Source organism: Anolis sagrei, chromosome 1 (genome assembly GCF_037176765.1).
Source record: "Anolis sagrei isolate rAnoSag1 chromosome 1, rAnoSag1.mat, whole genome shotgun sequence".
NCBI lineage: Eukaryota > Metazoa > Chordata > Lepidosauria > Squamata > Dactyloidae > Anolis > Anolis sagrei.
The window spans coordinates 64332623-64360129 of NC_090021.1; the positions used below are offsets into that span (position 1 = coordinate 64332623).

Consider the following 27507-nt stretch of genomic DNA (forward strand, 5'->3'; position numbering starts at 1 on the left):
CTATCTTCATGATCACATCTTCCCCTATGAACCTGCATGAGCTCTAAGATCATTCTGGGGAGGCCCTTCTCTCACTCTGTCACAAGTGTGGTTGGTCCACCTTCCTTAAAGATCACAAAATGTGGATGTTCCAATGTGCTTTTGATTAATCAGTTCACTAGGTAATTTTAGCCCCTCTAGCCATAATTTATCTTTGGCTCTTTCACTTTACCATTATCCCTGCCCTATAGTTGCATTGCTCTAATTCACCTGGCCCTCCTAGTTCAAATTTATCATCTGACTCATGTAATTTTCTATCAGTCCTGTCCTTGTAACTGTGTTGCACTATCCTGCCGTGCCCATGAGCATAGTACATGAGCTTAGACCACTGTGCTAGTGTATTAGTTGTTGTTGTCAGTTATGATGTTTTGTATTTATAATTTTTACTGTGATATATTTTAATCTCTGTTTGACTGGAGTTGTCCCCATGTAAGCCGCCCAAGTCCCTTCAGAGAGATAAAGTTATTATTATTATTATTATTATTATTATTATTATTATTGTCAAAGCCTATAGTTTTTAAAATGTAGAATACAACAATGGCTGTATTAAAGAATATGGGGCATCCCTGGTGGAGATGCATCATTTTGTGTTCAACAATGCACAACATAAAGTCATCACACTATTTATCAATGTGTAATAAATGCCCTATGCCATATAAAAGCAAATGAATTGTCTCATGAATAAAACATAATGTGGGTTTGTGAATAATGGCAATTTATAATAGAACACGTTTGATTAACAGGTGCTGAATAAGATGAAGAATTCTCTTTGCATTTTGGAATACCTTTGGGTAGAATAAGACCTCTCTACTTACTATTCATTTTTGAAGCACTCTTTTTATCATCAGACTACAAATGATATGCAAACCATCTCATGGAATTGCTTTTACTATTCAAGTGGCTGGAAATGAGTGGCTCTTCCAAAATTTCTGCAAACCCAGGTCAGAATAAAAAAAATGGTTACAAGTGGTCATGCCAGCCCAATGACCTCATGTGACTACATAACCAATCTTCCCCATTTTGTGAAGCCTTGCTTGCTATGGTATACTAATGTGGATGTTTTGTTTAGATTTATGTTGTTATAGAATTTTATCTGGCTATGTGTAGTTTAATTTATTGATGTTAAGCTTTAATTCGATGTTAGGTTTTAATGTTACTTTCATATGTGGAGTTTTTCTGGGATCTCATGTTAGTATTGTGTGTTTTATGTAGGCATTGAATTGGTTGTTGTAGGTTTTTTTGGGCTATATGGCCATGTTCTAGAGGCATTCTCTCCTGACATTTCGCCTGCAAAAAAACCTACAGCAACCCAGTGACTCCGGCCATGAAAGCCTTCGACACTACATTAGGCATTGAATGTTTGCCATTGTTATGTTGAAATCCACCCTGAATCCCCTCAGAGAGAGAGGGCGGAATACAAATAAAGTTTTATTAAAACTTTTATTAAAAGTTTTATTAAAAGGTGGGCCCTATTCTTCTAGCGCCTGGATTTTGTATTATTATTATTATTATTATTATTATTATTATTATTATTTGCCAAGTGCGGTTAACTTGATCAACAAGAATTATGCAATTATGATGGTAACCATGGGGGATTGGTTCTAGGACTCCTCAAAAGTACCAAAAACCCATTAATGTTCAACTAGGTATTCTACTACTCATTTCTGCCTTGTGGAGGAAACTACCACTTCTTGAAGGCAAGAAAGAGGAGGATGGCCCAGTAAGTTGATACTGTGGATCATGAGGCCATCAGGTGCAGCAGGCCCACTGTGATTCTTGGAAGCATGATACATATCACACAATGACACACCCAAGGGACTCATAAGTATTATTCAAAAATGTATCCTGCTTAGCAAAACAATCGCTACTTATTTGTTTTAAACCAGAAATCTCTGCCCTCCCGGAAAGTGACTAGTAGCCAAACTATGTTAATAATGTTAATTATGATTTTTGCTTTTGTTTTCATCATTATGTGATTTCATCAAGGATTCATCAAAATGCAGTCAGGTTGCTCTGTAGTACTGATTTTTTTTAAAAAACTTTTAAATATATGAACTGTTAATATATTTAATAATTTTAAAAATATTGACATCTGATGAGCAATTTTCTTATAATTCCATATCATAGAATTATACGTACTGCTTTGTTTATGTTGATTATCACCTTACCAGTATTCTTTGTCTTTAATCTGGGTTTAAAATTCAATCCCTTATTTTGTTTTCAAGGGCAGATCAAATATCTGTTTTAATGCCTTGTTTAATTTAAAATGATGTGTGATCTCCTTTTAACAGTCAGAGACGGATTTAGTTCTGGTTCTATTTTAAGGTATGATTTGCAATGTATTTAGAACTAATCACTATTCTGTTCCTATTCCCCATTCTCTCATTTATCTTATGGGAATCATGTTTGCATATTATTTTTAGACACTCCATTGACTAGAGGCAATTTTACCAGACAGACCTCCAGCTAATTTTAATCATTTCCTACCCTCAAGGAACTGGTGAGTCTTCGCAAAGGACTGAGATAGGGTGGCCACTTAGGTATTGCCAAAAAGAGGAGTATCTAATTGGAAAAAGAACCCAAGGGGATATGAATATACATAAAACTTGCAGATGAAAATTTATATGTATAGATTAACATGTAGACGTAATTACTAGAATTTAAATTGCAACAATGATACAGGAATGGAAAAACGGACGACGAACTGGATCACGACTCTACTTATGAGATGTATTGTGTTGTTTATTGTTATATTAATATTGTATACCATGCTATTAGGGTTTTAAATTGTATATCTTTGTCTGATTTTTATCCTTGTTGTAAACCGCGTTGAGTCGCCTGTTGGGCTCAGAAACTGCGGTATACAAGTAAAGTAAATAAATAAATAAATAAACTATCAAAAGAGAAATGTATGTATTTGTTATTTAAGGCAGCTCTTTTTAAGCCCCGTTTTGTTTTTTGTTGATTCTTGTCAAGTTTTTTTTTACTTTGACTTATGTTGACTTTATGAATGAGTGACTTCCAAGTCACCTTGTCAACAGGCCTACTTAGATCACACAGGCTCTGAGACATAGTATCCCTGGTTGTGTTGATCCATCTGAAATGTAAAATTCTTCTTTTTCTACTACCTTCTACCTTGCCAAGCATTATTCCCTTTTCTTGTGAATCATGTCTTCTCATGATATTGCCAAAAGATGGCTTAATCATTGCATGGGAGTTACTTACTGTCTCCCTGCCCCAATCCCAACTTGGGGTAAGGTAGGGATGCTAGTCTTCATATCATAGCTCCTGTAAACTGATTTATTTCAGGCATAGAAACAATCTCATCTTAAAATGAGGTAAAAGTCAGGGTGCAAAGAGATAATGGTTTTCCCCCATCTCCAAACTCCAGGTCTTTTTGTTGCCCAAAATTACATTGCAGCTCATGGTGCAAATATGCATACGTACACTTTATCACATGAGGAGCATTGCACTTTTGGTGACAGTCTTTGTTACATGACTCCATGTTTGCTTCCTATAATATAATAAAAATAACTTTATTTTATACCCTGCCGCCATCTCCCCGAAGGGATTTGGGTGGCTTACAAGGGGACAAGCCTGAAAATACAGATTAAAAACATGCACAATAAAATAAAATGAAACAAAATAAAATCGACAACATCAGAAAAACATTTTAAAAAGTATAATGGCTGAAAGTTTAAGTGCTGAGTGCGGAAGGATCAGGAAATGTGCAATCGTCCCTAGATAGAGCCCAGGGAAAGTGCAAGATGTGCTTCAATTCAGTTAAGGTCACAACTGGGAGGGTAATGTCCTTAGGCATTTACAGTAACAGGATTACAGGTGGGAAGGCCAATGAAAGTGCAAAGAGCTATGGCGAGATCGATCCAATTCTCTGGTGAACTGCCTAATCAAATGCACAGCGGAACATCCAGGTTTTTAACTTCTTATGGAAAATAGAAAGGGTAGGTGCCAATCTGATCTCCTTGGGTAGTGAGTTCCAGAGCCGAGGGGCCACCTCCGAGAAGGCTCTTTCTCTCATTCCCACTAGCCACGCTTGAAACAGTGGTGGAAGTAAGAGCAGAGCCTCCCCAGATGATCTTAAAGTACTTGCTGGTTCATAGGTGAAGATCTCAAAGATAGGCAGGTTCTGAACCGTTTAGGGCTTTGTAGGTGATCACCTGCACCTTGAATTGGGACTGGAAACTTATTGGCAGCCAGTGGAGCTGTTTAAATGGGGGTTGACCGCTCCCTGTAACGAGCTCCTGTTATTAACCTGGCCGCTGATCTTTGAACCAGCTGCAGTTTCCGGGCCGTCTTCAAAGGCAGCCCCACATAGAGTGCATTGCAGTAATACAATCTGAAGGTAACTAGGGTGTGGTTCCTACTACTGGTTTGCCCTCCCTCCATGATTTTCCCATCCCTAGTGAATGATGGTTAGAACACATAAGTGGTTTACAATCCCATGAGATTACCATCACTTATCTTGGTGTGATAGGTTATTCGCTTCTATGCTGACATCAGGGGACAGGATTCTCCTCGTCACCTCCCGCCCCTTGCTATTCCCAAGGTGGCAGTTTCCTTTCCTTTTCCATTTTATATTCACATTTGCTATTTTTTAAATGTTTTTTTCCAGTGCTGGAATTGCACAAATGCACTGTAATAAAAATAATAATAAAGGAACCACAGTAAAAGATGGGGGTGATACAATGGATTAAACCTTCATTCTTCGCCATCTACATAATATGTGTGGAAAAATAAACAGATACTTAGCTGAAGCTTTGCTGGGGCTGCTTTGACCCCTATAGGTAAAAATATAGGCTAAAGCTCAAATTAGAGAAGGAGGAGAAAACAGAATGCAGCCATCTCTGTGCACAATAGCCAAGTGCTAAAGTTGCTGCAACTTGCTGGAGATTGTATTGTCACTCTGCCTCCAAGATCTATCAAAAATAGAGCAATAATTTCTAAATATACACCTACACGTATCAATTATTGTTGTTATATGACTTCAGATCATATCAAACTTATGACAATCCTGTCATAAGAACTTCCTTGGAAAAAAAATATTCAGAGCTGATTTGTCATTGTCTTTATCTTATGATGAGACAGTGTGACTTTTTGAATGTCATCAAATGACTGAGCAGGAATTTGAGTATTGATCTCTTGGAGTCTGAAGTCCTACCTACACATATCAAATGAGTTGGGGCAGGAGTGAATGTGGCATCCACATGATGCATGGGACTTATTCCCTCTGACACCTGGCTGTGCAACCACCACCAGTGCTGATCCAGAGTATCCCATTCCAGATCATCAGTGAGATATGTAACCTTTGTAGGTGGGACATGAGTGCAAGAATCAAACAACTCTACCAAACTGGCTCTCCTATGTAACAATACAGGCAGATTTTATGCACATTTTTAATTGTTTTGTCCTATTTCTAGTGATGCATTCCCCTTCACTTTTTGACAGTGCACAAACAACCACCTTGCCTTAAAGAAAATTCCCTCCCTGTGGTGGTGTATTCTCTCATGCCCCAATTATTGTTAGTCTGATGATAAAAAGAGTGTATCAAAAAGGATTATTTAATAATGTAATAATGAATCGTAAGTAGAAAGTAAAATATCCACAGCTATTCTGAAATGCAAAGAGAATTCTTCATCTCATTCAGAGCCTGTTTAATCAAATGTATTCTATTATATACTGCAATTACTCACAACCCCCCATTTTGTTTTCCCCCCACTAAGTGTATTTATTGCATTTATTGATATTTAGTGTGATCTCTGCCATACTTTTTAACTCAACTATTGTTGTACTCTACATTCAACAAACCAAAGGTATAAAAGTAGTAGTTTAGCTCCAGTAATTGGGTTTTTGTAAATATTTGAGTCTAATGGGACTATTCTAAACATGAACTTTCATATATGCTGGTGTATGAGTCTAGAAATTTTGGTTTAAAAAATCAACTAAAAAAACCTGGGTTGACATATCCATGGTTACAAGTGAATATTGTACTTTAATAATAATAAAGACCCATCCCAAGTATGACTGTTGAAAGGTGAGAGCTTAGCCTATCCCAAAAGAAACTCCCAAATCCATTTTTTTAGCCACCGTGACACAAAGAGGTTCCCTCTTTCTGCCTTTGTTTTCATTGCAGTGGGTTAAGTGAAAAAAAAATAGGGGAGGAGAAGGCAAGTCATTACTTCAGGAATTTGTGCCAGTTGAGACCCCAGCAATCATTCCAAATGGATGTAAAAGAAGAAGATAAGGTGCTATGCAGAAAGATTACTTTCTTCCTCTGTTCTTCACCACCCAACCCTTCTCCTTTCATTTTGTGGTGTGTAATTTTAAACGGAAAGCCTGAACCCTGTAAGTAGCTTTTTTGTGTCAGGAATGACTTGAGAAACCGCAAGTCGCTTCTGGTGTGAGAGAATTGGCTGTCTACAAGGACGTTGCCCAGGGGATGCTGGGATATTTTACCATCCTGTGAGAGGTTTCTCTCATGTCTTCACATGAGAAGCGGGATCTGACAGATGGGAACTCACCCCACTCCCCAGATTCGAACCCCCAATCGTTCAGTTAATAGTCCTGTCAGCACAAGGGCTTAACCCATTGGATTCGAACAGCTGACTTTTCGGTTGGCAGTCTTGCCGGCACAAGGGTTTAACTCATTGTGTCACCAGGGGCTCCTTTGTAAGTGGCTGAAAAGCAGGATACAATTATTTTATTTGTTTGTTTGTTTGTTTTAAAAAAAACAACAGTAGGTGTGTAGTTTTTCATACTGTCAGTTCTAAAAGATGAGGGTGATACAGTGGATTAAACCTTCATTTTTCTCCATCCCCATGATATCTGTGGAAAAATAAGCACATGCTTAGCTGAAGCTTTGCTGGGGCTGCTTTGATCCCTGTTGGTGAAAATACTGGCTAAAGCTCAAATTTAAAGATAGCAATGGTCTAAGAGAGGCCCTGAATTTGGGGCCTCTCCATAATCTTTTCTCCATAAAAGATTAACTTTTCATATATATATATATATATATATATATATATATATAAAAAAAACATTATGTGCTTTGAGCTATCTTCAGAGTTATAACTCCTGTGTAATGTTGTGGTGTAGAAAACTTTGTGCCAAAAGTAGAAGAAACCAGTGGTTACCTCACATTGGAATTTCTGGAAGTCTGGGAAGCTATCAAGGACAAATTAAGAAGTAAAGAAAGGAGTAACCCATTATTTGCAAAGGATGTAGAAGAAAGAATGGAAAGGACAAAGCCAATGTTTTCCTAAGTGCAAACTAAAGTGCAAGATTCACAACCGTTCCATCCCTAGGAAGTATTCACCATGATTTCAGTCTCACAATTCAGGATACAAGGAACAAAGGGGAACATACCTTTCCCATAGCTGGTTTAAGAACCAATAGGAATGTTTAGCTCCAGCTTTTGCTAACCTAGCAGTTTGAAAACATGCAAATGTGAGTAGATCAATAGGTACTGCTTCAGCAGGAAGGTAATGGTGTTCCATGCAATCATGCTAGCCACATGACCTTGGAGGTGTCTACTGACAATGCCAGCTCTTCGACTTTATAATGGGGATGAGCACCACCCCCCAGAGTTCGACACAACTCAACTTAATGTCAAGGGGAACCTTTACCTTTTTTAGGAATTTTTGGAAGTTATTTTTGTGCTATAACCTTAAATATCTGCATTCTAGACTATTAATACCTTGAGTATACATTCTTGTAGTTCATCCTGAAATATATAATTTGATTTGTAGGGCACTGCCATCAGTCAAGTTTCCATTTATACATATAAAAAGGAACAATATCTAAAATCCTTGAAAAATCTCTGCAACATGCTAATCATGTTAATTTTATCACAGAATTGCAGGAAATACACTTGACAAGCTGAAAAGACAAGGGCCTAACATATTAACAAAGGATAAGTGCCAACTGGCTTGTAGAGTTCAAATGATTTATAATTAACTTTATAGCAGTTTTTAAAGAAATATTCCAAGGAATTATGCTGGGAACCGCTCATGTACAGTGTGCACTCAGTCTGAACTAATATTTCAAGGTTATAACCCCCGCTAGACTTTGCTCTTCAAGGCTATAGTTATTTTTCTTTCTCATTTCAGTTTTTATGCAATAGAAAAGCACAGCTATTCAGGTTCAGAGTGGCAGAAAAAGATTTCTGCTTATGTAACCAAAAATGCTCCCACATGGAACATCAAGACACTGTATTTTCAAACATATTCTGTTCTTTGTTTTTATGCAGTGGCTGTTCAAAGGTTTCTGCAGCCATTTCCTGTTCAACATGCTATCATAGGAACAGTGTTGTATTGTCACTTACATACACAGTTTCAAGAATTAGGCTTTATTTTTAGCTGAGATACCAGAAAAGATCTCTTAGAGATGTGCATGATAAATATTAAAAACTGAAAGCAATAATGACAACAGAAATCTAAATGTCCATAGAATAAAATAGTCAGACATGATGATATGGTCAACTGACTACAAATAAATGCAATTCAAATGTTTACCCAATGTAATTACTTCTCATTTAGTTTCAATATTTTTATTTAATTAACTTCATTATTTTGCCCATTGGATTTTGAAGTGTGACATTATTTTTTTTCTTTATGGAATGCTTATGAACCTTATTGATTCAATAAGAGTGGAAAATCTTGGAGTGCTGATTTCTGGGGAATTGCCAGTTTGGATTTTAAAACCCTAAATACCTATAAATCCTAAATATCTAAAGGCTTAAATATTTCAAAGGCATCAGATCTTTTCCATGTTTTTATGATACAACCAATTAGGAAATGGCATTTATAACCCAGGAACAAAAATAATGATACATAGTCTTAAGGGACTTCAGTGTAAAAACATAATTTCCACAAACTGTTAAGAGTAGAGAGGCAGAAAAAAATACCTAGAAGGGTTAGAGAGATATAAAAATGGAAGAAGACTCATGCAGCCATTGTATCACTCCACTTCTAGTGTACTGTTGATTTTATAATTTATGTGTTGGCATCTAACGGTTGCCTGTTGTGAAGCGGTCCTTAGTCCCCCTCCACGGGTGAGAAGGATGGGGTAAAAATGCATGAAATAAATAAATAAATAAATAAATACTTTAATTAGTTGCCTATGCTATACAAGATGTTTATTTTAAAGTTCTGAATTATCTCCCCTCTTCCCCATCTTTTAGCCCTTGTATCTCTTTCCCACACTTCCCTGGATCTTTATTCTAAAAACCATGTTTCTCAGTTGACCTAAGGCTTCTTCTTCTTCTTTGGCTTGGCTTCTCTCTTTTTCCCTTGCTGCTCCATATTCTTGGAATTGTCTTCCTAAATATTTGCCGAATGCTACTTTCATCCCCTCATTTTTTTTCACTTAAAAACTTCGCCTTTAGAACTATCAGAATTTCTGGCTAATTCTACACGAAAAACCAAGTATAATGCAATGGTTTGATTGTCTAGGGGACCAGGGGCAGAATCCCCAACATGGTCATGTAACCCATTGGATGGCCTTTTTCAAGTCACACTTTTTCAACCTCAGAGGAAGGGAATGACAAATCCCCTTTGAACAAAACTTGCTAGCAGTTTTATCTTAGGAAACAAATAGAAAGCACACAACAGCAACCATAGTCTATTTTTATAATCAGAATATATGTATTTGAGTTATGGCGGGAAGGGAGAAAAAATGTACTTTGGGCTAGCTGACTATTTTACGATATTATTTGTGCACAGCATTTTTTTGTTCATAAATTATGCTAAAACCTGCCTGCCTGTCTGTCTATCCATCCATCTGCTTATCTGTATATCTTCTATATATATAGAAGGCATGATCATCAAGTTTGCAGACGACACCAAATTGGGAGGGATAGCCAATAGTCCAGAGGACAGGAGCAGAATTCAAAACGATCTTGACAGATTAGAGAGATGGGCCAAAACTAACAAAATGAAGTTCAGCAGTGACAAATGCAAGATACTCCACTTTGGCAGAAAAAATGAAATGCAAAGATACAGAATGGGGGATGCCTGGCTCGAGAGCAGTACGTGTGAAAAAGATCTTGGAGTCCTCGTGGACAAGTTAAACATGAGCCAACAATGTGATGTGGCGGCAAAAAAAGCCAATGGGATTTTGGCCTGCATCAATAGGAGCATAGTGTCTAGATTTAGGGAAGTCATGCTACCCCTCTATTCTGCTTTGGTTAGACCACATCTGGAATATTGTGTCCAATTCTGGGCACCACAATTCAAGAGAGATATTGACAAGCTGGAATGTGTCCAGAGGAGGGCAACTAAAATGATCAAGGGTCTGGAGAACAAGCCCTATGAGGAGCGGCTTAGGGAACTGGGCATGTTTAGCCTGAAGAAGAGAAGGCTGAGAGGAGATATGATAGCCATGTATAAATATGTGAGAGGAAGCCACAGGGAGGAGGGAGCAAGCTTGTTTTCTGCTTCCTTGGAGACTAGGACGCGGAACAATGGTTTCAAACTACAAGAGAGGAGATTCCATCTGAACATTAGGAAGAACTTCCTGACTGTGAGAGCCGTTCAGCAGTGGAACTCTCTGCCCCGGAGTGTGGTGGAGGCTCCTTCTTTGGAAGCTTTTAAGCAGAGGCTGGATGGCCATTTGTCAGGGGTGATTTGAATGCAATATTCCTGCTTCTTGGCAGGGGGTTGGACTGGATGGCCCATGAGGTCTCTTCCAACTCTTTGATTCTATGATTCTATGATTCTATATATTTATTTCCCTCTGTTTATTTTTATTTGGCGTAGTTATGTTAAAGATTTTTTGTCAGTACTACATTAATCACCATCACCACTACCCACCTAGGCTTGGGAAAAGAGATTCAGATATTGTAACAAGCCAGACTTACTGTATCAGTCAAATACACACACACACACACACACACAGGATATTATTCAAATTCTCTCTTCTATGAATATGGTCACTGCAGTGGGCAAATAGCAAATAACTTATGCATAATGATGACACACCTGGGTGAATTATTTACAGTCCTTCCCTCTCCATACATTTCCATCTACCAGTTTATTCACCCAATCCAGTTACCGTTTTAAGAAATGCATACTAAAAAACCTAATAAACCTTGACAGGAGTCTTCTACAATTTACGGAAAACCTGTAAATCTATGGTGCTCTGTCAGAAATAAGAAGAACCTGTTGGGTGTTGTTGTCTTCACTGATTGCAAGAACTTGTATATAATTCACCCTCCGGAGTTATGCATATATTTTAATTAAACACAATTACCATAGTTCTTTTATTCTACTTTCAGTACAACCAACAGAAAAAGTATGCGCGCGCTCTCTCTCTCCCTACACACACACACACACACACACACACACTCCTGCAATTTTAAGATGCACCCTGTTTTTAGTGACATTTCTATTGGGGAAAAGTGCCTCTTAAAATAGAAAAAAATGCAGTATTTTAATTCCTTTGAAAAGAGTCAATTTAAAGCCTTCGTCATGTGATTAAACAGGACATGATGCGAAGGGCCCATCCAGACAGGACCTTTATTGTGGTATCTACTGCAAGAAAGGAGGAGCTGCCCAGACAACATTCTGGACAATCCCAAATTAATTCATTACAAACTAGGAAAACACTGATTTGGAGCAAATTAATTAAATAGTGGGTTTATTCTGCACCTTCTGCAGTCCAGACAGTATTCCCACAGTTTACCGGGCTAAATAAGTCCATTAAACTGTGGGAATACCCACCACTCCCCCTAAGCCCCCCAGACCCCTTAGAAAAGTAATAAAAACTTACATGTTGCAATCCCAGGTGAAAGTAGAAGTGATGAGAAGCAACAGGAAAAGCTTACACAATATGAGGATTTAAAGATAGAACTGCAAAGACTCTGGCCCAAGCCAGTAAAGGAGGTCCCAGTAGTGATCAGCCTTGGCCTGCACTTAAAAACAATCAGTGCTGACAAAACTACCATCTGTCAGCTGCTAAAGGCCATCCTACTCGGATCTGCATGCACTATTCGCCTATAAAGCACACAGTCCTAGAAGCTTAGGAAGGGTTCGACTTGTGATTTTGTGATACGAAATCCAGCATATAGATCTCGTTTGCTGTGACATACTGTGTTTTTGTGTCAGTAAAATAGTAACAGAAAGATTCAACATGTGCATCCAGGAGAAAAATGATCATACACCAGAACACTACATGTTAATAATAAAATGAAGTTGGAATGTGAAAGTAGGAAACAGTAGAGTCAAACCTTGTAGATGAATCTGGCCTAGGACCAATAAATGAAGCAGGAGAGTAACTTCCCAGATTTTGTGATACTCATAGTTTGTTCATTGTAAACACATTCTTCTGGCAACTAAAGAGACATCTGTGACATGGATGTTGCCAGTTGGCCTATATAAAGATCAAATGGACTATTTAACTGGAAGCAAAAAATGGAGAAGTTCCGTTCTCTCTACAAAAGAAAAAAATTGTCTTGTAGAATTTAAATACCATGCGAACAATATTTTGCACTACTAAGCCTAATTGATAGGGAACCAGAAGAATTTGGGATGAAAAACAAGGACATTGTCAGTGAAGAATGCACAAATATACTATCAGTAGCCAAAAAGAGAGGCAAGCATTATTTTATAACAAATGAAGTACTTCAAAACAACATGAGAAGCAAAATAAATCATGACAAAAGGAGCATCAGAGTTTTAAATAAAATTGGTCAGGTTTTTTTGTGTGTCAGGAGCGACTTGAGAAACTGCAAGTTGCTTCTGGTGTCACAAAATTGGCTGTCTGCAATGACATTACCCTAGGGGATGCTCAGATGTTTGAGTTTGAGTGACATGAGTAGAGAGAATGAAAATTATGATAATAATGCAAAGAAATGAAGAAAGAAAATAAGGGATCAAGAATGGGAAAGTGAAATCAAGAATTCAAAGAGAATGAAATCAGGTACCCAACGGTAAAGGTAAAGGTTTTCCCCTGACATTAAGTCCAGTCATGGCTGACTCTGGGAGTTGGTGCCCATCTCCATTCTAAGCTGAAGAACTGACATTTTCCATAGACACCTCCAAGGTCATGTGGCCAGCATGACTGCATAGAGTGCTGTTACCAAAGTAGAGCTGAAAAATAAATATAGTTACAGTACATTTTTCATTTGAGGCACACAAAATTGTACTACAGCTTCAACAGATTAAAGTATGATAAAGAAGATAGGAAGGAGGAAAATATTGTTTGAATAACAGGAAGGAAAATTATCAAAGCAAATAAAAATACATTAAATTACATAGCTGTTTTAGTTAATGAAGTAGAGGATTTTCTTGGCATTACTAATTTAACAGCACATTTCTTACCAGAGGCAAAAGTAACATGGAAAGAACAAGGATAGTAATTTTCTATACAAATAAAAAAAAAGAGCAGTTCAGTAAGTTTCACCAAACATTTTCTCCAACACTAATAATATGCACACGTGAACTGAGACAATCAGATCTGATAAGCCTTACATAACTAAACAAAATTGTGACCTGTCTGGATGTTGCCTCAAAGCTTCTTCCAAAATATATCCCTTTGTTAGCCACCATCCTTCTTATGATTTCTGTTTTGGTGTCCAAACTTAAAGATCTAGACTGGAGGTTTTTCTTTAAGATGACAGGAACTTGGCCTTTTAAAATGACTTATAACTTTCCCAATAAATATTTAATCAAGTGAATGGGGCTAGTTTTATACCGTGTCCCATGAGTAAAAACACAAAAATTTCTTGACAGCTTTCTCACAAAACTATTATTTTTTCATACTTCCATCCATTGTATGAAAGGAGGAGTACATCTCCCTCCTAGTCTAGAACACATAATGTTTTGCATCAGACTTTAGGTTAAATAAACAAGAGAGCAAGGCAACACCATGAATAGAAATTGTACCCCTATGATCGCTCTTCTTTTAATGCTTTGCTATCTTGTAGACCTTACTTTCACCCTTTCCAAAGCAATTAAAAGAAGCCACTTACACTTCCAGGGGTTGAGGCAGGTTATAGGATACTGCATCTCTGGTGGCTAAGATGGCACATTCCATGCAAAGCTGTCATGAACTCTGTAGTACTTCTATTCTGAAATTCAGGTACTAATACTAGTGATATTGATACTTTGTGATCCTATTGAATATCATTGTTACTAGCAATGTGACGCTCTTGGATAGAATGTTGTGCATATATGAGTCCTATATGGAGTGTATATTCAATAAGTCAGCTATTGGCTTATAATAATTATAAATATGCACTTGTTCTCTCTCCTTTTTTAAAAAAAATGAAAAATGTAGTATTCACATATCTTTCTGAAATGAATTATTTAATGGCAAAGACTGGAGGTATCTATAGCTCTTTATTGGGAAGGGATATATGAATGTTTCACCCTTTCATGAAGCTATGAAAAGGAACTGCAATTGAGGTCCTGCATCTAGTTTTCACAGCCTTGCTTCCTGGTGGAAGATGGAAATATCATTCTCCTTCACTGCAAATGTTGTGGGAGCTGCAGTGGTGCAAAGGGTTAGGCCCTTGCACCAGCTGAACTGCTGACCTGAAGGTCGGCGATTCAAATCTGCAAGATGGTGCAAGCTCTCATCTGTCAGCCCCAGCTTCCCATGTGGGGACATGAGAGAAGCCTCCCACAGGATGGTAATACATCCGGGTGTCCCCTGGAAAACATCTCTACAGACATCTGATTCTCTCACACCAGAAGCAACTTGCAGTTTCTCAAGTCGCTTCTGACACTACTTTTTTTAAAAACAAAAACAAAAACAAATGTCAGCTGTACAGACCTCCATCTTTCAATGTGGCTGCTGCCAGGTAAAGTAGGTTTGGGAAGGCATTAGTCCCATCGTTATGATTGTCCAGTGTCAATGAATACAGATCACTTACAGAATTGTCACTCTAGGTTATGAATCTATATTTGCAATACAGAATGTCAGTCCCCAAAACTACTCACTTTTATTTGCTTTTCAACCAAACACTTTTAACTAAAAGCAGCCCAACACCTTTGTGTTTATCACTTGGGTTGCTCATTTGCTTTTGATCCAATGCACTACATGTCTAAGTTATTCTGACCTGGGCAAAAGAAGGGTAATTGACATTGACCAATGGGAAAGAACTTGGAAAGACAATCGGATTTTCTGTGTTCTAGTAATCTTAAAAAATTGTTATAAAGTCCACTATTGATGTATTTCACCCCACATATACTAGCTAAAATATATGAAACCAGGAAAGACTTATGATGGAAATGTGAGAAAGAGAAAGGTGAACTTTATCATATGTTATGGAAATGTAAAAGAATTAAAAACTACCGAAAGATGATACATAATACAATTAATAGAATTTTACAATTAGAATTAGAATTTATGCTGCAGCTGTATCTTCTCAACATGATAGATGTGCAAATCAATTAACCTACAAAAATAATAATTATGTTTTATGATTACAACAGCAAGGATAGCATTGGCAAAAAGTGGAAAATGACTGGATACCTTCCACCTCTGATTGGCAACTGAAATTAAGAGAAGCCATGGAAAAAGATAAATTAACCATAATAATAATAATAATAATAATAATAATAATACTCCTTTATTTGTATACTGCTCTATCTCCCCGAGGGGACTAAGGGCAGTTTTCAGTATGGTAAGCATTGCACTTACCAACATAAAAACATACAAAAACATTATAACCATATAAACGTAGTACTATATGACAATCACACATATTTAAATTAAAACCAATCTAATACTCATTCAATTAGGCAGCTCAGCTTCCAATGGCTAAGATTCCAAACTTTGGTCCAGATCAGTCATTGTTTGAATTCACAGTGCTCTTTGGATGTAGGTGAACTACAACTCCAAAACTCAAGGTCAGTGTACACCAAACCCTTCCAGTATCTTCTTTGGGTCACCGGAGTTCTGTGTGCCAAGTTTGGTTCAATTCCATAATTGGTGGAGTTCAGAATGCTCTTTGATTGTAAATAACTAAGAGAGGGCTGGGTTAGCATGACAGCGTAGACTAGGGCCAGGGAGTGAGTCAAATGCAAGAATGGCCTACTTGATGATCAGGGTGGGTCCTGGACCTATTATTTTCAAGATTTGTTGCATAACCACAAGAGGGCTGGGCCAAGGAAGAAAACATAGGGCCCGGGGGAAGTGGATAAAGTGCATGACAAGGCCCTAGCTAATGGCCAGGATGGTGCCTGGGGCTCTTCATTTTCAGGGTCTATTGAATAGGTATAAAAGAGCTAGACCAGGGCTAAATAGCAAGGGCCGTGGATGTGTGTAGAATAATTAACTAGAATAATGAAGGCGAGCTCTCTAAGCAAGGTGTGGAAAAGAGTGGGAGAAAGTAGAGAAATATTGCAAGGAATAAGTAGTTTCTGTAAACAAAAATAAGCACTGGGCATTTAAGTTTCTCTTTTTACCAAACAGAATGCAAGAAGACTTGGGAAGAACCTCTACTTCAAAGGGAGAGAAGGAAGTCGTGTCTTTGTATTTGTTGTTTAATTTAATTCTGTTATGTTTGCTTGGTTTGTATGTGTCTTTTCTTTCTTTCTTTCTTTTGTATCTTATGGTGCTATATGTTTTCTTTTCTCTCTTTTGGAAAATAAAAAATACTATAAAAATAAAATAAAATACCCAAAGGAAGCATGGTTTAAGAACAAAATGGTGCCATTAGAAAAAAGATAGAATTACAAAAAATGTCAAAGCATATATCACGTGAAAATTTGAATCCATTAATGAATAGACGTCCATCAGTAAAGAAATATTCATTCCAATATCTATTACTGCATTTTTCAGGCATGTTTGTTCTTGATAAAATGTCTGTGGTCTATTGAATCTTCTGGATTTACAACAATCTCAACACCTAATAAGTCACAGTTTTTCACTTATTGGGAATGAAATGCTTGTCTTGTCTTAACTTGGAATGGACTGAAAGGATCAAAAGAAGATTTGAACAGAAGCAGTGGAATATCCAGGCAAAGTTAGTTAGGGAAGTAGGAGGTTGGAGTTGCAGCACCTTGGAGAGCTCTGGTCCAGCAGTTCTTAACCCTTCACGTACCTGACACTTCCTTTGAAAAGGAGACACACTGAGGAGACATGATAGACATGTATAAATATGTGAAGGGGAGTCACGGTGTGTGTGTGTGTGTGCAATCTTGTTTTTCTGCTGCCCTGGAGACTAGGATGTGGAACGATGGCTTCAAAATACAGGAAAGGAAATTCCACTTGAACATCAGAAAGAACTTCCTAATTGTGAGAGCTGTTCAGCAGCGGAACTCTCTGCCCTGGAGTGTGGTGAAGGCTTTTAAACAGAGGCTGGATGGCTATCTGGCAGAAGTGCTTTGAATTCAATTTTCTTGCTTCTTGGCAAGGGGTTGAACTGGATGGCCCACGGGGTCACTTCCAACTCCATGATGCTATGATTTTATTTTATTTTTTGCTTGGGCCAAGACTTAACTCGAGATTTTAAACCCTAAGCTGCATCAAATACTTATTTCAAGTTGCTCATCAAGGCTCTTCAAATTTGGAGACAAGGGAAAAATAAGTAAATCTAAAGTAAATGATCTCATATTACTTTAATTTTAATTAATTAAGGAAAGGTATCATTTTCAATCAACCTTGAACCTTGGAAATTATGGGATTGCACTCTAGCTGATTCTACTGTGTATCACTACCTACCCATTCAGCTGCCTTCTGAATTTGCTACTGATCATTCCTAAAGAGCAAAACAGAGAGAAAGAGGGAGAACAGGTAAACCTGCTTTCCCCAGCATGTCAAACAAAAATGGAAGTCATAAGAAAAGTAGAGGCTGTTGAATGAAAAAGCCATCCCTGGGTATATTCTGTAATAACCATTTTGAACTGTCAATTTTCTTAGAAGTGTGGAGAATTATTTACAAATATTCATGAATTTCACTTGAAATCAGCTTGCAGAGTTGTTAGGTTTATGGTTTTCCTATTTTGAAAAGCACTGTAATAGCCCTGACATTTTCTCCTTGTCTCTAGTTGTGCCAAACTAGAATGTCACATTTTAAAATAGGAGCTTATGGTTAGGATTGCAGCTAGCAAATCTCCTTTCAATGGTGATAATATCTTTGTCCATTGTAGTATGTCCCGTGATTTCCGACATCACTATGTGACCTTCCTTCACATTTTCCAATAGCCTTTTTCATGTCACAGTGTTTAATGATTGCACCATTACTTTTGATGGCAGAAAACGGCAATAAATTGCAATTTGGTATATATTTGTATAAATTGTTTATAATACTGTTTGTGGTTAGGTATCTACTTTCAGGTGGTAAGAGAGTCTTCTGCTTCTTCCCATTACTCTTTTCTCTGAGTTCTCTTTCTCATCACTTTTCTACTCTTGTGCCTTTACCGTCTCAGAGACTTAAGTGCATTTTCTCATTGTGCCATTTTTCTGTTTCTCTTACCCATCTTTTCTCCCAGGATATTTTCCTATATTTTTTTTCTTTTGCTGTTTTTCTCAATTCCTTATCAGGTAACAAGATGTTTTCTTCCCAGTTCTGGAGCTTTTGCAATTGTGCCTGGCATGTTGCTTTTTGTACAATGTCTCTAGCTCACATGGAGCTTTTAGATGCGTGAGGACTTTAATGAATGTGCCTTTTTTATTCTACATTTCCTAAGAAAACCCATTTGTTTTGCACATGTGCAAAACATAGAGATCAGAGTGGAATGGGAGTTGGGTAACTGAAGGATACATAGGTTGGTGCATGTTCATCTAGGTCCAGCAATCATAGTGTCATCATTTTTAAAGATGTGAAAGTTTGTGTTCATTGGGAGATGTGTGTGGTTTTTTTTGGGGGGGGGGGATATTTATTATTTTATTATATGAGCCTGTCACTGGGGTGGGAGAGGTGTAGGGGATTGGAAGGTGGAAGTGTAGAGTAGCACACAAGCTTTCCTGATCTGTTCCTGATCCTACCATTGGGGTTAGGATCAGGGTGCAAAGGGATCAGATTGGAGAATGGAGGAGGGAGTGAATTTGTGATCTTCCTGATCTGTTATTAACACTTTCTTTGGGATGGGTGTATATGTAAGGCAGTGGTCCCCAACCTTTTTTTGACCAGGGACCAATTTGACCCCAGACCACTCTCCAACATTAGTACCAAAACGGTTACGAATAAGTTTTTGGTCAACTTTAGATTCGGTTTGGGGTGCTGATTCAGAAAATTGCATTCGATAGTCTACATGAGCTCTAGTTTCTGATACAGAATATATGCCATGGTCAATGACAGGGAAGGAGTGGCAGGTGGCATGAAAGGAGCAGAAATAAAATAAAATAAAATAAAGAGGAAGGAGGCTCATGAACCAGATTTTCATCCTCTCACCCCACTGGTGGTTTGCAGCCCACAGGTTAAGAAGCACTGGTGTAAGGGGACTGGATATTTATGTTCAATTGTGTTTACGATCAATAGTGTAGTGAGGGAATTCTAGTCCCACATAGCCTGTCACTGGAGAACAGCCAAGGCTGTAGAAGCAGCCAACAGCAATCCCTTCCCATTTCTTCCTTCTGCCGCTACCATACTACCCATCCTCCCCAACTCTCTCCTTTTTCCTTCCTTTCCTTCTGCTCTCTCTGTCTATCTCTATCCTCAGCCCTGTGTGTGTGATTAAATGTGCTGCTGACTTACTGATAATTCTGTTCAAATTACCTATAAGCTTATAAATAATGTAATTATAGTAATCTTTCTATGTATAAACTAGTAGGGTGGCACATTAAATGTAGAGTGCACTCATCACCCACTTTTGCATGCCAGTCTCTCTTTAGATAAGAAAAGAGATTGTTAGTGCAGTTTGGATTAAAAGCATGGGGCTGCAAATATATTCATTGCTATGCCTGGGTGTAGATTTGGTAATTTGTGCTAATTATATACTGTGCATACAATTCATACTAATCTTCTCCCCACTTGGCGTCCTCAAGATGTTTTGGATTTTGGAAATTCTTTTTTCCCTGTGCCATCATAGATTTGGACAAAAGCTCTCCTGAGACTGGCAGTGGATGGCTCATGGACTTGCAACAGCGCATAGACTACTATTTTGAGCAGCAGGGACCTACAGTATACTGACAGATATTGTAGTCAAGGCTTATCTGCTAAGATTGTAGCTGAGCCATATCTGCTAAGCACGGGCACATTGTTTCTGAATATGGCAAGACTGCAGGCTTATTTTCATCTGCCTCTCTCATGGTGTAGTCAGCAACCATTCTTCTTGAAGAAAGACCTTCATTTGTTCAAGGAGCATAAGCACAGGTGGGATGGGCTAGATAGCAATGTGAGTGGTAAATAGACATTTTATCTTTTTAGTTTAAATGCAGGATATATCACATGGAAAGTAGAATTGGATTGTGTGGAAACATGTGTGAAAATTAGGGGAAGGAATATCAACAATTAAGATACATAGATAATACCACATTACTAGCAGAAAATAGAAAAGACATGGAATGACAACCAATGAAAATAAAGGAAGAAAATGTGAATGTAGCTGAATATTTTTTTAAATTTTTTTTTATCAGAAATGATCAGTCCACATGGTAGATACCACAAGAAAGAACACTACCACCACCACAACATCAGTGAGCTTATTAGTACAGCATGTAAAGGCAAAGATAGAGAATGGGGGACGTCTGGCTTGACAGCAGTATTTGTGAAAAAGATCTTGGAGTCCTCATGGACAACAAGTTAAACATGTGTCAACAATGTCATTCAGTGGCTAAAAAAGCTAATGGCCTGCATAAATAGGAGTGCCTACCATCTAGATCCATTGCAGTCATGCTACTCCTCTATTCTGCTTCTCGTCAGACCACACCTGGAATACTGTGTCCAATTCTGGGCACCACAATTGAAGGGAGTTGTTGACAAGCTGGAATGTTTCCAGAGGAAAGCGACTAAAATGATCAAGGGTCTGGAGAAGAAGCCCTATGAGGAGCAACTTAAAGAGCTGGGCATGTTTAGCTTGCAGAAGACATGATGAGGGCCATGCATTAAGATGTGATAGGGAGGAAGGAGCAAGCTTGTTTTCTGCTGCTTTGGAGACTAGAACATGGAACAATGGCTTCAAACTACAGGAAAGGAGATTCCACCTGAACATTAGGAAGAACTTCCTAACTGAGAGCTGTTCAGCAGTGGAACTCTCTGCCTTGGAGTGTGGTGAAGGCTCCTTCTTTGGAGGCTTTTAAGCAGAGGCTGGATGGCCGTCTGTCAGGGGTACGATTTTCCTGCTTCTTGGCAGAGGATTGGACTGGATGACCCATGGGGTCTTTTCCAACTCAATGATTCTATGATACTATGATTTTATATAGAGCTAGCTAGTAGTCTTTTAGAGCATCCTGAGATGTTTAGTATATTACAAGGCAGAAGTAAAAAAATATTGACCTAATCTCTTAGTCGGCAACCAGGTTGCTCACCGGAGCGGCATACAGGGAGCATACAACTCCTCTGTTACGCCAGAATCATTTAAAGCCCTAAATGATTCTGGCCCAGACTACCTGTCTGAATGTATCCCCTGTTACAAACCATTATGAAGTTTAAGATCATCTGGAGAGGACCCGCTCTCGATCCCACCACCTTAGCAAACGTGATTGGTGGGGATGAGGGACAGGGCCTTCCCAGTAGTGGCCCCCTGTCTGTTGAATTCCCTCCCCAGTGACATCAGATTGGCCACCTCCCTCCTGTCCTTCAGAAGAAAACTCAAGACTTGGTTGTTGGACCAAGTGTTTGATCAGTGAATAGCAGCAAGTGAGAAGAAGACATAAGCAATTTGAAGCAACAATGAATTGACACGGACTTTGATTTTAACAACTGTTTATTTAATGATTTGTTTTAATGAATTTGTTGAATGTTTTTATTATTGTGATGGCACCGAATGGTGCTTGCTGTGAGACCACCCTGAGTCGGGGGCGAGAAGGGCAGGGTCCAAGTGTATGTATGAATGAATGAATGAATGAATTAATTAATTAGTGAGATGAAGCCTGTATAAATATTTCAGCATAAGAGATATATGTACAGCAAGGGACCATCTATTCACTTCCTTCTTCTGTTTTTCTGTTTCACAACTGGGGACAGGAATATGCAAGAAATACAAATATATCCCATTTGGGGGCACATGAATGAGGAAGCAGCAGTCTGTTGCTCCTTAGCTTTCTTTTGTGCGAGACAGCTGATTTAGAAGAATGATGGTGTTATTTACTAATAATGTTTAGTAAAAAGACTGATCCATAGAGGAATACGTAGCCTAATCAGGACAGGAAAACAAGCTGCTTACATCTGCTAGGATTAATCACATTTCATATTTATAGAAGCAGAAATGCCAGTAGGGATAATATATAGATTTTTATGCAGGAAAAAAGCAAACCTGAACAATACCCAGTGACTCTGTTGTTTTTGTGTGTCTTCAAGTCATTTCTGATTATGGTGACTCTGAAGTGAACGTATCACAAAATTTTCACAAACTTTGTGCAAAGTTTGGTCCAGATCCATCACTGTTTGAGTCCACAGGTGAACTACAACTCCAAAACTCAAGGTCAATGTCCACCTAACCCTTCCAGTATTTTCTGTTGGTCATGGGAGTTTTGTGTGCCAAGTTTGGTTCAATTCCATCATTGATGGAGTTAATTATAAATCCCAGCAACTACAACTCCCAAATGACAAAATCAGGGCATGTCAGGTATTTGTGCCAAATTTGGTCCAGTGAATGAAAATACATCCTGCATATCAGATATTTACATTACATTATGAAAATAATGTTATGCTTGGGGGTCACCACAACATGAGGAACTGTATTAAGGGGTTGCAGCATTAGGAAGGTTGAGAGCCTCTGCTCTAGGAGGACATTACAGAACACAAAATGTTGTTCTCTGTCAATCACAAAAATAATTTTTAAGGCTGTATGCAACCCACAGGTAGCCCTAATGGTATTTGTGGCACAAGTTCCAATGAATCATCTGAGCAACCTTACTGGGATCTGCACGTATTATTCGCCGATACATCACACAGTCCTAGACACTTGGGAAGTGTCCGACATGTGATCCAGTACAACAGCCAGCAGAGTGATCTTGTTTGCTGTGGACTCATCTTGTTGTGTTTCTAATAATAATAATAATAATAATAATAATAATAATAATAATAATAATAATATCGAATTGCCAGCATGTCTTCATGGTTGCCTTTTTACCTCCCTGCCTAAGCAGTACCTACTCACATTGCTGTTTTTGAACTGCTAGGTAAGCAGGAGCTAGGGCAGACGATAGGAGCTCACCCCGACCCATGGCTTTGAACTGTCAACCTTCCAGTCAGCAAGATTTTCTGCAGCTGGCATTTTAACCCACTGTGCTACCATGGCCCCTTCTTCTCAACAGGACCTGTCAAGAAGATGTTCACCTAATGTAGCTCCATTTGATGAAGAAGCATCCAAATAATTCCAAAAGCCTTTCCATTAATTCAAAATACATAACCGGATGCTGTTGCAGATCAGATTGCACTGTAGAGATGAGTCATAAAGCACTGAAAGCCTTAATAGCGAGGTGACTAGAAGTACCCTTTCTGTGCCATTAGGGCTACTTATCGAAAGAAATTACTGTTCTCTTTTCTACTGCTGTGCTTAGCTACTGCCAACACAGATGATGATAGGATAAAACGATGTTTTGGCCAGTCTTCTGGTGGAATGTGATGAAGCCTCCGTCTTATATGATTCATAAATATCTGCAACATGATAATTAAGTCCAAGCTATTTACAGATTCCCCATGTTTCCTTTTTGTGTGCTGTTTGCCTTCTACCTCTCACAAGAGTTAGGTAAAAAAGGTTTTGATGTTATGTTCCAAGCAAAGTGTACTCCAACTAAACTATCCCATCTGTCCACAGGTGATAACTGCAAATCTCCTTGTTAAGGATAGTCATGATCCTTTCAGTGAGGATTTCTGCTCATTTGGTAGAAGTTTTTTTCCCATTTCTACTACCACAAAATAATTTTAATCATCCCATCATGTTTAAGTCATTGTGAAATACAAAAGATTTAAGTTAGCGAAATAAATTACCTTTTTAAACAAAAAGATAAGCTTTGTGTTGAGTATAAATCATATATCTATTCCAAAAGGTAATAGATATATGATTTATACTCAGTGCAATGGTGATCTTTTGGTTTAGATTCTATGAAATATCAACAAAAGTTGGTTTATGTTTGCTGTGAGTATCTTAAAGAGGGTTGTTGTAGTTCTCAGTTCTGTGCTAGTAGTCTTAGTTTTTTCTCCTGCATTAACAAACACTGTTGTGTTTGATTTATTTTGTAAAGAAGGAGGATATGACAACTTAAAGTTTTCCTTTTTATTAGCGACTCATAGCAACAAGATTCCGTAGCACTGAACCACAGCAGGTAAAGTGGCATCTAACTCCATTTATTCTACAATATGGAAAGGGGATTTTCTAGGTCTGAGCTTTGTTATGGTTTTGTTTTAATTGACTGCTTATGTACTATTAATTTTCTCTGCTTCCCTTAGCAGACAGTGTTATGTCTGCTGTTTTTATTCTCTGCAGCCAGAATATCCCAATGAATCATGAATTGCACTCTGGCAGTCTAATTCCTCACTATTTGTTAACTAGGTAAAGGTAAAGGTAAAGGTTTTCCTCTGACATTAAGTCCAGTTGTGTCGGACTCTGGGGCTTTGTGCTCATATCCATTTCTAAGCCAAAGAGCCAGCGTTGTCTGTAGACACCACCAAGGTAATGTGGCCAGCATGACTGCATGGAGCACTGTTATCTTTCTGCCAGAGCGGTACCTATTGATCTACTCACATTTGCATGTTTTCGAACTTGGCAAAAGCTGGGGCTGACAGTGGGAGCCTCCGCAGCTCCCCGGATTTGAACTTGTGACCTTTTGGTCAGCAAGTTTAGCAGCTCAATGCTTTAACCCACTGTGCTACCAGGGGCTCCAAGGAACTAACTAAGTTAACTAATAATAATAATAATAATAATAATAATAATAATAATCTTTATTTATAACCCACCACCATCTCCCCAAAGGGGACTCGGGGCGGCTAACATGAGGTCAGGCCCAAAATAATATAACATAATAAACACACAATTACAAAATACATCATAAAAAAATGAAATAACAAATAAAATCAACAATATAAAACAGCATAATAAAATCAGACACAAAGGGTGGGCCAAATGTATGAGGTAAAATGTTAAAAAGTTAAAACCCTGGGTGAGATAGGGATGAAAGTACATTTGTAAGAGAGGAACCCAACAGGGAGGAGCAGTGGAATTTAGCCATTTTGGGGGGCAGGGAAGGTGCTTTATTCTGAAGGTAGCTATAGGCTAAAACAGCCAGATGGATTGAGTCGTCATTCTCCTAAGGCACATCAGAAGAGCCAAGTTTTTAGATTTTTCTTAAAAGCAGCTAGGGTGGGGGCTTGCCTGATCTCCCTAGGCAGCGAGTTCCAAAAGTGGGGGGGGGGGGACAGCAGAAAAGGCCCTCTCCCTCATTCCCATAAGACAAGTCTGTGATAGAGGAGGAGGCGAGAGAAGGGATCAAAGAAATCATGCAGGTTTGTGGTAGATGCGGTCACAAAGGTATGTGGGTCCCAAACTGTTCAGGGCTTTGTAAGTAATAACCTGCACCTTGAATTAAGACCAGAAGATGAAGGGCAGCTAATGGAGCTCCTTAAACAGGAGGGTTGACCGCTCTCTGTAATTCACCCCGGTTAGAAGTCTGGCTGCCAAGCGTTGGACCAATTGAAGTTTCCGGGCCGTCTTCAAAGGAAGCCCCATGTAGAGTGCACTGCAATAGTCCAATCTAGAGATAACTAAGGTGTGTACCACCGTGGTCAAGTCAGACTTTGTGAGGTATGGTCGCAGGTGGTACATGAGTTTTAATTGTGCAAAGACCCTCCTGGCCACCGCCGACACCTGCGCATCAAGCATCAGTGCTGAGTCCAGGAGGACCCCCTTCAGGGGGAGTGCAACCTCGTCCAGCACAGGTTGCCACCCAATACCCCAGTCAGGCGTACGACTGACCTGGAGGACCTCTGTTTTGTCGGGATTGATCTTCAGCTTGTTTGCCCTCATCCAGATCTACACAGCAGCCAGGCACTGGTCCAGGGTCCAAGGGGCTTTGTTGGATTCCGGTGGAAAAGGGTAGTGGAGTTGGGTGTCATCCGCGTAGAGATGGCACCCAACTCCAAAACTCCGGATGACCTCTCCCAGCAGTTTCATATAGATGTTAAAAAGCATGAGGGACAGAATGGAACCTTGTGGGACACCACAGATCAATGGCCAGGGGTCCAAGCAGATGTCACCCAGTTTTACCATCTGGGAACGACCCTCCCAGGGCCGGAGCCACAGTAAAACCATGCCCACAAGTCTCATTCCGGAAAGCCGACCCAGAAGGATACCATGGTTGATGGTATCGAAGGCCACTGAGATATCCAAGAGAACCAGCAGGGTCACACTCCCCCTGTCCAGTTCCCTGCGGAAGTTATTTTTTAGAAATTCATAGGCTATTTGATCTGGCCCTGAGGCTTTACCATTTTTAAGTGATGTGATCAGACTTTTTATCTCCCTACTGGTCACCAGGGGCCATTGTGGTAAATTATGGATATGACATTGGTTTATTTGTTTATTCATATATTTATGGCAAAGGAAATTATACTTGTTCAGGCCTAGGTGGTGGGTCTAAGAATTTGTAAAATGACATCATTTTGTATATTGTTTATATTGAATGTTCTTAAAGTAAGTGTAAAGACAACTAATTTATTTGTATTTTTTCCATTTTTTTTAAAAAAAACTGCACATGGTTGTGGTTTCTGCACATGTGCACTCAAAGCTATTAGTGCCTTTCACACTGCAGCATTAGAGCACAGTGATACATTCTCAGATATTTCACAGATAGAAGCAGCAGCAGTTTACTTTTCCCTGATTTGTCTGGGAAGGAAAATATTCTGCCCTTCCTCTCCTCTCCATCTGTCCCACTGAATGAATTGAGGCAGAAACTACTTTTGCACCTTAACTTCCACTTGCAGCAGCTGAAGTAGACTGAGGATTGAGAAGAAAATGGAAGGAGGGGGGAAATTGACACATTTTTTAAAGCAGCTGAAGAAGTTGTATAGCAGGGGATGGATTAAGAATATCTTTGTCAAATCAGGATAATTGGGAGGTATACAATAATTCCACTTTAGCTGCCATGGCAACCTTCTATGGAATCCTAGGGTTTGCAGCAGAGCATGGTTCAAATGGGAGTCTGTGGACTGCATGCAGCCCCTGGGTCCCACTTTTATGATCCCTGAAGCTCCCTGCTAGTCAGTCCTCCAATTTACAGTAATTCTGTTAAGTTGATAACATCCCTAGATGTAATTCACTGGTATTAGTGATATAGTTTTAAATGCATTGTTGGTGAATAGTGTTTTCTTTAAGGTTAGTCTTTGAAAGGAGGACCTCATTACATGGG

The 27507-nt window shown here is 38.8% G+C and overlaps 1 protein-coding gene across 2 annotated transcripts in view; it reads left to right on the plus strand.

Moving 5' to 3' along the window:
* The window catches only part of RPS6KA2 (ribosomal protein S6 kinase A2), a 279666-nt gene that overhangs the window by 59458 nt on the left and 192701 nt on the right, over window positions 1-27507 (plus strand). The window lies entirely within an intron of this gene.